The sequence below is a fragment of the Ziziphus jujuba genome, chromosome 2, assembly GCF_031755915.1.
Source record: "Ziziphus jujuba cultivar Dongzao chromosome 2, ASM3175591v1".
In the NCBI taxonomy this organism is placed as follows: domain Eukaryota; kingdom Viridiplantae; phylum Streptophyta; class Magnoliopsida; order Rosales; family Rhamnaceae; genus Ziziphus; species Ziziphus jujuba.
Genome location: NC_083380.1, coordinates 6,765,549 through 6,781,069, shown reverse-complemented (window position 1 = coordinate 6,781,069; position 15,521 = coordinate 6,765,549).

Below are 15,521 nucleotides of genomic sequence, written 5' to 3'. Positions count from 1 at the left end.
AATACAATTTAAAGACTTGCATATTTGTAGGAATGTATCTTGTAAAATCAGATAAACTATCATTGAAGCATAAACACATAACTGAAAGTATAGCTCATTTAATATACTTATTTAGATAAATTGATCAATAAGTCCTTGTTGTATTAGTACTCTATATTTGGTATACCCTATCTTAGATCTTTAGATATTTGTGTTTCGTATATACACATATATGTGAATAATGAAATAACAAAATAACAGATATTTGCTTCATACTTTTTAGAATTATTTTTAGTATTTATTTGCTGATGAAAAAAGAAAAAAAAGGAAATAACAAAATAAAAGGAAAAAATGGAACAGGCGACGCAGTCGTAGCAAATTGCTTCGCCTATTATTTTTTGTTTTATTTTGTTCCATTTTTTGAAAAAACAAATCTACAATTTAAAATTTTACAATTTTAAACAGAAAATAAACTATGTTTAAGAAACAAAATAATTAGAGAACAACAATAACAAGCGACGTAATCAGAGGGTTATTAAGTCTCTTGTTCCCTCATTTAAAAAATAATAATAATTTAAAAGACTTGCAAATTTGTACGCGGGCTTTTGAATCTTGGCGCATTTTGAAATTTACGCCTTTTTTGCCATTTTTTTGAAAATTTTGGCGCGTTTTGAAATTTGTACGCGGGCTTTTGAATCTCTTTTATTTTCAAAACTACATCAAGTACTCTATCTAATAAATATTAGATTTGGAAACAACCTAAGAGGGACTTGAAGAGTGAGATATTTCAGATTTCATTTGTCATTTGCCTACATTGCCGTCAGAAAGCCGAGTTTCTCTGTGTCACCCTCGTTGTGAGTTGGGTTTTTTCTTTTTTTGTCTTCATCATGTAGATGAGTTTCTTTTTTCTTTGTTGTTGGCAGTTGCATGTGGTGGGTTGAGTTTTTTATTTTTTTTATTTTTTTTCATATTAACCATAGATTAGTTTTGTTAAATTTTCTTAATCTTGCTTTTGTAGATATTTTGTTTGTGATATTGCTTAACATTGTTTTGATTTGAGATGGTCTGTTGTTTTAACTCCACACAATATCATACTTTTGTTGAAGAAGAATTGGTTGAAGAAGATGTTCTTGGCGATACTACGACGGCTCACAATCCATCTCAATGAGTATGCAATTCATGGAGATCTCCATGGTAAGTAAAACTACCTTCTAAATAAATTGGTAAGTAAATTTATTAACTTATGGTCAAAGTAATATTTATGACATTTAATTAATTTTTTTATTTGCTTTCCTAAGAAACAACGGTAATATTCTCTATATTATCTACTAAATTACTTTTTAATAATTAATATTTTTTATTTTGCATAAGTGTTTATAATTTTATTAATTTTCTCATGCAGTACTATGAGGGTGTAATATATTCAACAAGAGGATGTCAACTTCCATCTCAACGAGTATGCATTCATGGAGATTTAATTAATATTGCTTTTGCTTTCGCATATACAATAGTTCAATAGTTACCAATTCAAAAACTAGTTCATGAAATAATATTTAATTTATTTGATAATTATTTTGTTATGAAAATATTTTTTATGCAATTTTTGTATTCCAATTACTTTCGATCAAGATAATTTTAGTTATTTTGGTATTTTTATTATTTTAATTTTTTGGTATTGATAATTTCTAATCAATTTTCACACAATTATAAAAAATAAATATAATAAAATAAAATAAACTAAACCCTAACAAATTAAAAAATAAAAAAATAGAAAAAATATAAAAAAAGCAAAAAGGGCAACGCATGAAACATTTAGTGACGCATAACATAAATGTCGCCAATTCAACTTTTAGCGACGATAATATTTAGTGACACGAAATAAAGGTCACTAAAGGTTAAACATCAATATATATAGGGACATATTAATTTCCTCAACAGCGACGTACAATTAAACTTGTCGCTAAAAGTCTAACATTTAGCGACGCGTATATTTGCCAAGACAGAGACATAGTATTTTAAATGTCGCTAAAAATCCTAACATTTAGTGACGTATATATAGTGTCACTGTTTCATCTATATTTAGCGACATAGGTTTTACGGCGTCGCTGTTTCTCCATTTTTAGCGACCTTTTCTCATACGTCGCTGTTTATCTAATATTTTTAGCGACAGAGCATTAAGCGATGTGGTATAATGCGTCTCTGTATATTTCGTTTTACTTTTTTTTTTTTTTGCGTCGCTAAATCGCTATTTTCGCGTAGTGAAAAATGACTGAATAGCTTTACATTATCATGGCTTTAACTGTGACTTTCCGAATCTCTTCAATTTGATATGGATCCTGTTACCAAAAGTAAGAGAAATGGTATCTCCATTGATAGAAGATTTGGTGTTTGATTTCTTTATTTATTTTTTCTTTATTTTCTGATTTGTACTACAAAGAAAACTACATAAATATGATTGACGTTTAAAGCAAGCGAAAGAGGTTGGAAAAAAACAATTTAAAATTAAAAAAGGGAGAGAGAGAGAGAGCGTAAAGAACACACAAAGTTTGCAGAAAATCAAAAGAGAGCAAATTTTAAAATTAGCAGAGAAATCAGGTTTGAATAATCAAAAGCTAAAGATGCAACATAGTCAAAACTATTATTCCACATGTCATTGTAAAACAAAGCCCTTTGTGGAATATATTTCAACACATCTAGAAAAAATGAACCTGATGATCACTCTATCTATGATAAACAACTAACATGACTTGCTTTGTAGCCATTTTTGTTATTATGTTATAGTATTGTTCTTCTTTATCACAAAGGAAGCTGAGAGGAAAGAAATTTGCTTTTTTTTTTTTTAATAAATAAGGAAGAAATTTGTTTATCAATATCATGAAGAGAAAACTGCCTTCTAACCGACTTAATAAAGAGACGTACTTGCCTTTAGGGTCATTCCCTATTTGTTACAAAAAAATATAAATGAAATGAAAATCCATCTTCCATCAGCTTAAACTTTTGGGATCAGTGGTATTTCAACTTGGTATCAGAGCTAGAGATCCATGAGGTTCTGAGTTCAAAATTCAACAACTCCATCCAAAATTTAAAAAAAAAAAAAAAAAAGCAAATGTAAAGACCCAGAGAAGTCCAAATGAGGTAGGCTTACATTTGAGGGGGAGTGTTAGAAAAAAAATATAAATGAAATGAAAGCCCATCTTCCATCAGCTTAAGCTTTTGGGATCAGTGGTATTTCAACTCTATTAAAATACACTTTAATACTAGAAAGTGATTACTTTTTATATAATTTTATAATACTAGATTCCCATAGACTTTTGAACATGCATGCATGGTAAATATAGAAGAGAAATATGCCTCTTTTTGATACTCAAGCTGCAGAGAGACATGACTGGTTGAAACATAGAAATTCCAATAAAAAGGACAACTTTCCTAGATTACCATGTCAGGACCCGTCCAAAATTTCTCACCAGAACCCTAGACAAGCCCTGATCCCAGGGAAACCCTACTGGATCCTCCAATGGAAAATTCGGCAGAACCTCCCCTAAGGGTTGGACTTACCACAAATTTCCTGCACTGAAAACACACTTCTATATTCATCTCCTTATTCCTCCCACAATACTACAAGTTGATTCCACAAATTTACAGCACTCCAAATGAATAACAGTAATCCAGTGCATAATTAATACATAAATGTCTGAGACAGTATACAGAGCTTCATGAAGTACTATTAAGCATAGAATACAACAAGGATGAAAGAAATATTACAGTTGCAATAAATGAAGACAAAGGTACTTCTCGAACTAAGACAGCGATGAAGATCAAGTCCGCTCTGAATGAATACCGACAAAACCTGGTACCTAGAGGAATGGAATTTAAAAATATGAGATGCTAATCATCTCAGTGAGTGACCCTATCTACTGTACAATTATAATACCATGATATTTAAGTAGATGAATAATAATTAATTGGAAATAAATTTTCTCTCAAAACCCTTATGATTCTCTCGGTTGGAAAAGTTCCCCTTTTAAAACCTTTTCACAAAACCCGTTATTCATATTTCCCGAAAACCAAGGAGTCAATTATTCAACTAAATATCAAATAAAATGTAATAATTCAAGCATTCAGAATTTATAATGAAATAAATCAATTCTTGAAGAATTAAGTAAAGGGAAAAATTAAGTCAATTTAAAACCTCCATTGAAATAAACAATAAAACCAACATTAAATATGTTCTTAATTTGAATACAATTTCAAAGTATTTATTTTTGAAATCCAAGTTCTGAAAATCACTTGATGCACCCACTATATACCAGTGGCGCCAACAGTACCCAGCGTCCCGAGATACCGCCAGACAGGAGGTTATAGAGAGAAACCGGCATACGGTCGCGTGGCGTCCCACCGCGCCACTGCAAACAGGTGTCCCGGCCATAGAGGGGTGGTCTACCCTCATCCGATGGCAAACACAGGACAACCCCATAAATCACTTGCGCGCTACTCACACCCACCTGCATGCTAATCACATCCATGTGCGCACTAATCACATCCATATATACAGAACACCAGTACGTGTATGGTGCATCTAAAAATCATAAATCAACACATCTCAAAATTTCAAATTTTCCATAAATATGCCGGGTTTATTCCATCAAATTAAACCCATAAATTTTCCACAATTCCTTTATAATCATCATCATAAATTCATCGCATAATTACCATAATTTTCAAATCCACCAGCTCTCAATTCCACCAATTTAAATATTCAAATTTTCCAATGGCATAAATATTTCTGAAATATAATAAATTAAATCGCATAATGTTTCATGGGCATAATTATAAAAATTGAAACCACCAACTTAAACAAATATTTTCCTTGAAATATTTAAAAATCAAATCATGCCCAAAAATAATATTAAAACCACAAGAATTTCATATATAATTGAATTCCACAATCCTCAATACCATAAATTAATTTCCACATTGCATAAATTTATATAATGCATATTTTCTTTAATCAAAATAAATCCACCAATAATTTCCACAATAAATCAATTAATATCAAAATCACAATGCCTTTATATATCAAATTTCCATAAAATCCAAATTTCCATAATTTGTCAAAAATGAAAATATGATTTAATTTATTCAAATATGGGCATCAAAATTTCCACATATAAATCCACTAAATATTTGACACATAGAATATAAATTTCAAATATTCAATTCACACAAAATATTCATAAATTTAATTCCCGAAATTTATTTGAAGGTGGGTCACTCACCTGTAGCACGCAAATGAACCAAGATCCTCCATGGTATCAATTCCACGATGTATCCGTGCTTCTAAAACAACAATATTAGACAACTTAAATAAATTAATATATTATTCGGGTAAATAATACCCAGTACCCGGGGGGTTAAACACAAACGTTAACCAAACTTGACGAATAATATACCAAATCAAAGCTTGAGTGACGAGGATCACGAATCCGGTCTTACTTCCCGGAGATTGGACCCGAGGTGGCCGGAATCTCGCCGGAATGCTTTCGGCCTTTAGAGCCCCAACTCTCCCAAATAATCGTGAATTGGAGGAAAAGGACAGCGGATTTGGATTCAGGGGGTCGAAATTAGTGGAGAAGGACCGGCGGTGCAATTGGGTACTCGCTGGAACAGTGATTTCTGGCGAGTCGTAGCGGTCACCGGCAACCTTTGCCGCCGGCGGCGCGTCCGGTGGCCGATGGCTGAGATTTTTAAGAGTTTTGTAGATTAAGGGGAGAGGGTTCCAATGGGACCGGCGGTGAGGCAAACGGATGCCAGACGGCGAAGAGATCTGGGTTTGAAGATTTTCGGCCCCTAGCCGGAAAATACTCCGATCCAGGCGCGTCGGAGGTCCGGTGGCCGTGAAATTTGGTGGACTCGCCGGAAGTGAGGAGGTGATGAGGGGTGGCTGATGCGTGTGGCTTGAAAATGGCCAGAAATGGGTCAAACGGTGGTGGCCGGTGGTGGAGGGGAAAAATCACCATCGCCGGAAAACGCTTCGATCCGGGCGCATCGCCGGTCGGTTGGCCTTGAGATTTGGGTGGCCGGTCGGAAATGGAGAGGTGCTCCAGCCTGGCAGGTGCGTGTGGCCCTCCGGTGGCTAGACGGTGGCCAACCGGTGGTGGCCAGTTGTTTCTCTCTCTAGCTCTCTCTCTCCTCTCTCTCCTTCTCTCTCCTTTCCCGACCGTTTTGCCAAAATAAAAGCCACAGTGGGTGATACTATTCACCCACGTGGACATCTCAGACGTCGACACGTGGCGTTTCACTGTTTACCGATTCAAAAATATTAAAATATTACGGTAGTCGGAAAACTTCACACGTCCATAACTTTTTAAGCAGATGTCCAATTTAAGCATGTCGCTAGTCTATGAACTCGATTTGTTTTGCCTATAAATTTCAAACCGTAGCTCCGTTTTCGACGTGCTACTAGTTTACAAACTCGTGCCAACATGCACTTCGTAACGGTACCTCAGTCAACCTAGAATTCCATCCGAGTAAAAAAGTCAACTTTTAACCCCTTCGGTCAACGGTCAACGGTCAACGATCAACGGACAACGGTCAATGGACAACCTCAGCCAAAGTTGGAAAATTTCTGTTGTACTTTGGGATGGGGTGTTACAACCATTTACAAGTGAAGATGGTATATAGTATTATAAAAGAATATTTTCAGCTTCATTTCCGACCTATAGAAATTATATCATGAAGAAATATATTATGTGAAGAAATTATAAGGTGCAAAAGAATGCATAGCCTTATTTTATGCCTATAAATAATTTTTCCATACTTTTTAACAATATTAACTATATTTTTACCAAGAGACTACTGAAAATCAGAAAGGAAAAAGGACTAATTAGCTTTACATGATCATGGATTTTTCCGTGGCTTCCTCAAAAGTTGTTCATAATTTGGTTTCTCATTCAATTCAAGTTATCAATATTTTCATATTATTGTTGGTTAATTGGAAGTTTGTTCTTATATAGGATACTTCTTCCTTCTTCAGCAAGATACAATTTTTTTTTTTTTTGTCAATTTCATTTCTGGTTTCTGGCATAAAGCTAGTGTGTAACTTTGATGGTGGCAATTACAGGGCTTCCATTAAAGTGCATTGTAATATTTTATATCGGCTAATATACATAAAGATAAACAACTTTTATTATCTTATTTTATGAAATTTTTGACAAGTGGAAAGTAGAAATTCAATAATTATTACCCATGTCTATAGCAGTGAATAGCTTAGTTTAAAAAATTGCAGATGTGCTGATTGTGGTCGATTATAAATGAAGGGGGTGGGTCATGAAAATGAAAATTCTTTTTATGTCAAGCTTCATTCATTGATCTTTCAAATAACCGCTTAACAGGAAGTATTCCATCATGCATTGGGAATAGTTCTAAGCTCAAGGCATTAGATCTCAGTAAGAACAATTTATCTAGGAATATTCCTGGATCCTTAGGTCAACTAAGTATGCTTCAAACATTGCACCTAAATGACAACAGTTCTCAGGAGAGATCCCAACATCTTTCCAAAACTTATCAAGTTTGGTAACTCTGGATCTTGGAAACAACAGATTAATGGGTAGAATTCCACCCTAGATTGGGGAAGGTTTACTTTGGAGATGATCATTCAAACAAAAAACACTTGGTTTTGGGTGACAACTCTGCAATTTTGCTTTTGCAATTTAAAATTTTGCATCAACATCATGGAAAACAAAATCAATATCTCATAAAAGCAGAGGAGGACAAAATTGTATGATTAGTATATCTATATATTGGTTGTCCCAAAAATAAATTGGAGTATATGTACACAAGCCTGACTAGAATTTTGTAGTCCAACGAATTTTCTATCTCTGTTAGGACTTTAGAGATAACTGGCCTTAGAAACACTATATTAGATGGGCCACGAAGTGAGTCCAAGTAAATAAATATAATTTGCCAGTTTAAGCATTCAATAGTATGTTATGATCATTCCCTTAACAATAATAGTATATATTAGGCGTTTACATACTTTGCGTTACTTATAAAACCACAAGTTTAAGGATAACTAGTTTCTTTTCCTTAATAATGTATTCTTACTTGGATTTACTATGTACTTTCATAGGCTCTATTAATTGATCAACCATTCTCAATGCTAATTTTATTCAATTATTTAAATTATAATCTGCTTAGCTCTAATTTTTATTTCCAAAATAAATTTATACGGATGATGTCATTATACCAAGTGAAAGTAGAAGTATATACGTGTTGAAGCGGTTGATGTGCAGATTTCATACGTAATTGCACACGATTGGACAGTGATCCCCCATCAAAAAGGTTGTGGTAAATATATCTTAGCTTAAAAATAGAACTAAGAGTTAAAAATTGTAAAATCTTAGAAACATGTAAGGCCAAGACTAGGTGTTTAGACAAATGTAATAAATCTTGGCTTTTTGGTTTGCCCTCCAGGTAGAAGCCATGGGGTCTATACGTATGTAACACCCTGTCCCAAAGTACAACGGAAATTTTCCAACTTTGACCGAGGCTGACCGTTGACCGTTGACTATTGACCGAAGGGGTCAAAAGTTGACTTTTTGATTGGGATGGAATTCTAGGTTGACTGAGGTACCGTTAAGAAGTACACGTTGGCACGAGTTCGTAGACTAGTAGCACGTCGAAAACGAAGCTACGGTTTGAAAGTTATGAGCAAAACAAATTGAGGTTCAAACTGTCCAAGGGTGCCCGAGTTGACTTTTTATTTATGGGGAAATGAGCTTTGACTAGCGGCACGTCCGATTTGGACATGTGGTTTGAAAGTTATGACTCTGTAGAGTTTTTCAAATACCGTATTATTTTAATATTATTTTTTAAATGTGTAACAATGTGCCACGTGTGACTTAATAAATGTGACCATGTGTCACCATGTTGAGATGCCACATGTCAACCATGTTTAATGTCATATTATTTTATATAATAATATTATTTTTAATATTATTTAATTATTTCTTTTATTTTATTTTTATTTCTTTTCTTTTTTCTTTTTTTTCTTTTCCCCACATGGGAAAAAAAGGCACGAGCCCCTTCCTCTTCTTCTTCTTCTTCTTCTTCTTCTTCTTCTTCTTCTTCTTTCTTTCCTTCTTTCTTCCTTCCCACCGGCCATCACTCTCTCTCTCTCCCGTGTTCATCTTTCTCCGGCCACCACAAGCCACACGCACCGGCCACCATCAAAGACCACACGCCGGCGAGCTCACCAGCCAAATTTGGCGGCCGGCCGGCCGGTGACGCGCCTAGATCGGGCTGTTGAAGCCGATGGTGGTGCTCCTCCCTTTTTCGACAATTCCGCCGTATTCCGGCAAACCCAGTCCAAATTAAACCTCCTCTCCCCCTATTTTGGGTCTTCTGATCCCAAATATGGCCTCCAATTTCCAAAATTCGAAGCGGTTTGCGAGATACGAGGAGTTGAATTTCGGCCGGCGCTTCACGGGTAAATTCCGACCACCGCAGGTCAAAATGGGTCCGACAAAGGTTGGTTTCACGTTCCTCATCTCGTAAGCTTTCCATAGACATATAATTTGCTTATTTTGGATAACGTTTGTGTTAGGCCCCCGGGTACCGGCCATTATTTACCCGAATAAAATATTAATTTATTTGAGATGTGTAATGTTGTTGTTCTAGGAGCACGGGTGAGTCGCGCAATTGATCCCATGGAGGATCTTGGATTAATTGTGTGCTCCAGATGAGTGACCCACCTTTAAAAATATTTTGGGGGAATTAATTATATTTATTTGGTGTTTAATTGATATTTGAAATTATGCTCTTGTGGTGCAATTTAATTATAATTGTGGAAAATTATTATTTTATAAGTACGTATATGTTGTTGGTGCTAAACGGAATTTTGGATTATTACGAAATTCCCAACTATTATTATTATTGTGATTTAATTGTATTTATTACACATGAGCAAGTTATTTTCATAAATTAATTTGTGTCTGGATTTTTATATTATTTTGTGGGCATAATTGGTTTATATATTTTAAGAAAAATATTTGTTTAAATTGATGGTTTAAATTTTATAATTATGCCCCTAGAATATTATTTGTTGAACCTCGTGTTACGAGAAAAATTATTTTTATATTGTTATCGATGGTTTCGTACCAGGTATGTTAAAGGAAAATGTGGGATGGTAAATTTGAAAACTGATATATTTTCCACGGTAATTTTTGGAAAATCGGTACGGTAATAATTAATTTAGTAATTATTTTAGACGCACTCATACAGTATTGGTGTTCCGGTTTATATGTGGTTAACGTGCAAGTATTATGTCTCCCGTGAGTTGCCATTGGTCCGAGGGCAGGCAAGTCTTATATATTGCGCCTCAGCCGCCCCCCTCCTTGGCCGGGATGATGGTTTCAGCAGCGGTATTGTCGGGACGCCAAAGTACCGTATGCAAGTTTCTCTCTTAATCTCCCGCCAGTTGGTGCTCGGAATGCTGGGTATCAGAGGGCATCACTGGTATATAGTGTGGTGAGTCAAGTATAAATTTTCGGATAAAGAAATTTCAAACCCCAAAGTATTCAAAATTTATTTATTATATCTTATTACATTTTATTTGTATTTGGGGTATTTATTTATTGTTTATTAAATTGATTGATCCCTTGGTTTTCGGGAAATACAAATTTCGGGTTTTGTTAAAATGTTTTAAAAGCGGAACATTTCCAACAGAGTGAATAGTGAGGGTTTTGAGAGAAAATATTACTTCAATTATTATTATTTATTTAATTATTCGGTATTGATTAATTAAATCCCTTTATTTGTTATATTATTAAAATTAAAAGTGTTCAGTAGATAGGGTCACTCACTGAGATGATTAGCATCTAACATCTTTAAATTCCCGTCTTAAAGCGTTCTTTCCCTTTGTCTCGAAGCAAATTCGTTGCCCGAGTTGAAATAACTCTAATCTTCGAGGGTGTCAATTAGAATCATCTATCTTAACAGGGAATTCCTATGGCCTAGTCGATGCTCGAGGATTGCCTTTTCTTTTTGAAGGTCAAGTAATGGGGCAGATCCAATTCTGTGAATCTTTTTGGGATTCGAAGTGGTCCTAGATATGGATTGAGTAGTTCTTATGTTTATGGACTGCTAGCATAAAGGAGTAAAGTTAAAGTGATTCAGCTTACCCGAAGTGGTGCTTCGTGGAGGAGTTAGGAGGCCTTTGCTGTGGTTAATTTATGTCCTTGTCTCCAAGGAGCTATCAGAGAATGGTTGTTAAGGGTCTATGGCCCAGGTGGTTGATGCCAAAGAAGATGGTGAGCGTTGGAACCGCTAATAGTGGGAAGCAATTCGAAAGCATTTTCCCAGCAAGTTACTTGGATTACGACCGCAAAAAGGATATCGAATCATTATTGAATTGGCTTTGGACATCGATCTATTTCAGTACCGCGATGCCATGCAACTCCATTAAAGTTAAAGGACTTAAAGGCTTAACTGCAAGATTTGGTGAATAAAGGTTTCACTAGATCAGGTTTATCATCGTGAATGACATCTGTTCCGTTCATGGAAAAGAAGGATGATTGCCTAAGGGTGTGTATCGGCTATCAACGATTTAGCAAAGTCACCACCCATAATTGATACTTGTTGTCGAGTATGGATGTGTGTCGATCAACCTCAAGGTGTCAAAATATTTTTTTTTTCCGATCGATTATTAAAAATTAAATACTTTTCAAAGTGATATTTGAAATTAAAGGTATTTTATTCAAGTATTTTTTTTGTTTATGTTCGTACATGTAATTGTACGTTATATTGTTTGATATTATATTGCTTATACTGCACCATATGGAGGCGGCTAACCAATGTGATCCATGTAGAGCTAGCCCCATAATCATGTTGCCTACTAGTCCAGGGGATCGGACGGCCAATATAGGCAACCACCCTGGTTTGTATTGGTAGCAGAGTACCATCAACAGCTAGAATCATGGATCACGTAGCATGTTAGAAGGTATCGTACGTACCTCCATTACGAGCGTGCATATTTCATTTTATGCTGTGGATTTTAAGATATGATTTTATGCATTTATTCATGTTTTTATTATTGTTCCAATGTGGAGTTTTAACAATTGTCTATGCAAGTTAAGGTGTTTTAAACTAATTAAAATAATTTTCTTATTATTTATTATTTCATTAATTTAATTAGTAAATTTAATAAAGTATATTTTAATTTTTGAAGAAGTTTGGAAATTTAATTTGGGTTGATAAATTGTGTATATTTTATGTTGGTGATATATTTGAAAAATATATTTTATTATTTGTTTTATGTTATGGTTTTTCCAAGAGTGATTGAAGGATGCATGCTTCAGAAGCACTTTATGGTTAGCGTTCGACTGTGACCAAGATTTGTAGATCGTGTTCTCGTGGTCTAGTTTGAATATCCTTAATTAGTGGGCATGAAGAGGAAAGTTAAAGTCACTATTAGGCGTGATGGTAGTGTAGTGATAGTGGATGAGGTCTCTATTATACTTGCTAAGTTAAGCTGCTCAGGTTCGGAAGAAGAGCTATACAGTTGTGTGTATACAGATACACTTGGAGTGAAACTTAACGACTGCATCGCCTTTCACCATAGGCCAATGGACAAGCAAAGTGCAGAATTCACACTTGGAAGTTATGTTGAGACCGCGCATTATGCAATGTCGAAAGAAGCTGGATAGAGCAATTGGCATCGATAGAATTCGTTACGATATTATCTACCAAGCGAGCATCGAGGTGTCTTCGTATGAGATTCTATATGGAAGACAGTGTCAAACCCCACTATATTGGAGTGAAGTAGGTAAGGAGAAGCACCGCACGATGACCAACGTGAATTGGATGCAAACACCTACGGATGACTATGAATAAGGTGAAGGTCATCTAAGAGAGTTTGAAGACCGCTCAGAAATCGACAAATGAGTTAAGCTGACGTGCGTGGAAACGATATTGAATTCGAAGTCCGAGATTAAGTTTTACAAATTATCTCCTTAGAAGAAAGTCGTACGCTTTGGCTAACAAGAAAGCCAAGTTCTTATTACATTGGTTCTGCAGCGTTATTGGAAGAATTGGTTTTGTGGTATGCAAGTTAGTATTTTTGGGAAAGCAGACATGGGTATGCAGCGTAATTCACGTATTGTTGCTATGAAAAGACGTCGAAGACCTATCATGTAAGGAGCGACTAGTGCAGATTTTAAATCATGAAGAATGCTTGTGGATCAGTAAGACTATTTTCTCAAGTCAAGGTCTCGTGGTGAATTAATCTAGTTGAGAAAGTGACGTGGAAGCTCGAGGCACAAATCCGCAATCAATATTTTTATATGTTTCAGCGACGTAAGAAATTTTGAGGACGAAATTTTTGTAAGGGGGGAAGATTGTAACACCCCATCCCAAACTACAACGAAAATTTTCCAACTTTGATCAAGGCTGACCTTTGACCGTTGACCATTGACCGAAGGGGTCAAAAGTTGACTTTTTGATTGGGATGGAATTCTAGGTTGACTGAGGTACCGTTATGAATTATACATTGGCACGAGTTCGTAGACTAGTAGCACGTCTAAAACGGAGCTACGGTTTTGAAGTTATGAGCAAAACAAATTGAGGTCCAAACTGTCCAAGGGTGCCGGAGTTGACTTTTTATTTATGGGAAAATGAGCTTTGACTCATACATGGTTGTAAAGTGCTCGTCGATACGAGTCCGTAGACTAGTGGCACGTCCGATTTGGACATGTGGTTTGAAAGTTATGGACCTGTAGAGTTTTTCAAGTACTGTATTATTTTAATATTATTTTTTAAACGTGTAACAATGTGCCACGTGTGACTTAATAAATGTGACCATGTGTCACCATGTTGAGATGCCACATGTCAACCATGTTTAATATCATATTATTTTATTATTATTTTATATAATAATATTATTTTTAATATTATTTAATTATTTATTTTATTTTATTTTATTTTATTTTTATTTCTTTTCTTTTTTCTTTTTTTTCTTTTCCCCACGTGGGAAAAAAAGGCATGGGCCCCTTCCCCTTCTTCTTCTTCTTCTTCTTCTTCTTCTTTCTTTCCTTCTTTCTTCCTTCCCACCAGCCATCTCTCTCTCTCTCCCATGTTCATCTTTCTCCGGCCACCACAAGCCACACGCACCGGCCACCATCCAAGACCACATGCTGGCGAGCTCACCAGCCAAATTGGTGGTGCTCCTCCCTTTTCTGGTGATTCCGCCGTATTCCGGCCAATCCAGTCCAAATTAAACCTCCTCTCCCCCTATTTTGGGTCTTCTGATCCAAATATGGCCTCCAATTTCCAAAATTCGAAGCGGTTTGCGAGATACGAGGAGTTAAATTTCGGCCGGCGCTTCACGGGTAAATTCTGACCACCGCGGGTCAAAATGGGTCCGACGAAGGTTGGTTTCACGTTCCTTATCTCGTAAGCTTTCCATAGACATATAATTTGCGTATTTTGGATAACGTTTGTGTTAGGCCCCCGGGTACCGGGTATTATTTATCCGAATAAAATATTAATTTATTTGAGATGTGTAATGTTGTTGTTCTAGGAGCACGGGTGAGTCGCGGAATAGATCCCATGGAGGATCTTGGATTAATTGCGTGCTCCAGGTGAGTGACCCACCTTTAAAAGTATTTTGGGGTAATTAACTATATTTATTTGGTGTTTAATTGATATTTGAAATTATGCTCATGTGGTGCAATTTAATTATAATTGTGGAAAATTATTATTTTATAAGTACGTATATGTTGTTGGTGCTAAACAGAATTTTGGGTTATTAAGAAATTCCCGACTATTATTATTATTGTGATTTAATTGTATTTATTACACATGAGCAAGGTATTTTCATAAATTAATTTGTGTCTGGATTTTTATATTATTTTGTGGGCATAATTGGTTTAAATATTTTAAGGAAAATATTTGTTTAAATTGGTGGTTTAAATTTTATAATTATGCCCCTAGAATATTATTTGTTGAACCTCGTGTTACGAGAAAAATTATTTTTATATTGTTATCGATGGTTTCGTACCGGGTATGTTAAAGAAAAATGTGGGATGGTAAATTTGAAAACTGGTATATTTCCCACGGTAATGTTTGGAAAATCGGTACGGTAATAATTAATTTAGTAATTATTTTAGATGCACTTATACAGTATTGGTGTTCCGGTGTATATGTGGTTAGCGCGCAAGTATTATGTCTCCCGTGAGTTGCCATTAGACCGAGGGCAGGCAAGTCTTATATATTGCACATCAGCCGCCCCCCTCCTTGGCTGGGATGACGGTTTCAGCAGCGGTACTGTCGGGACGTCGAAGTGCCGTATGCAAGTTTCTCTCTTAGTCTCCTGCCATTCGGTGCTCGGGATGCTGGGTATCGGAGGGCATCACTGGTATATGGTGTGGTGTGTCAAGTATAAATTTTCGGATAAAGAAATTTCAAACCCCAAAGTATTCAAAATTTATTTATTATATCTTATTACATTTTATTTGTATTTGGGGTATTTATTTATTGTTTATTAA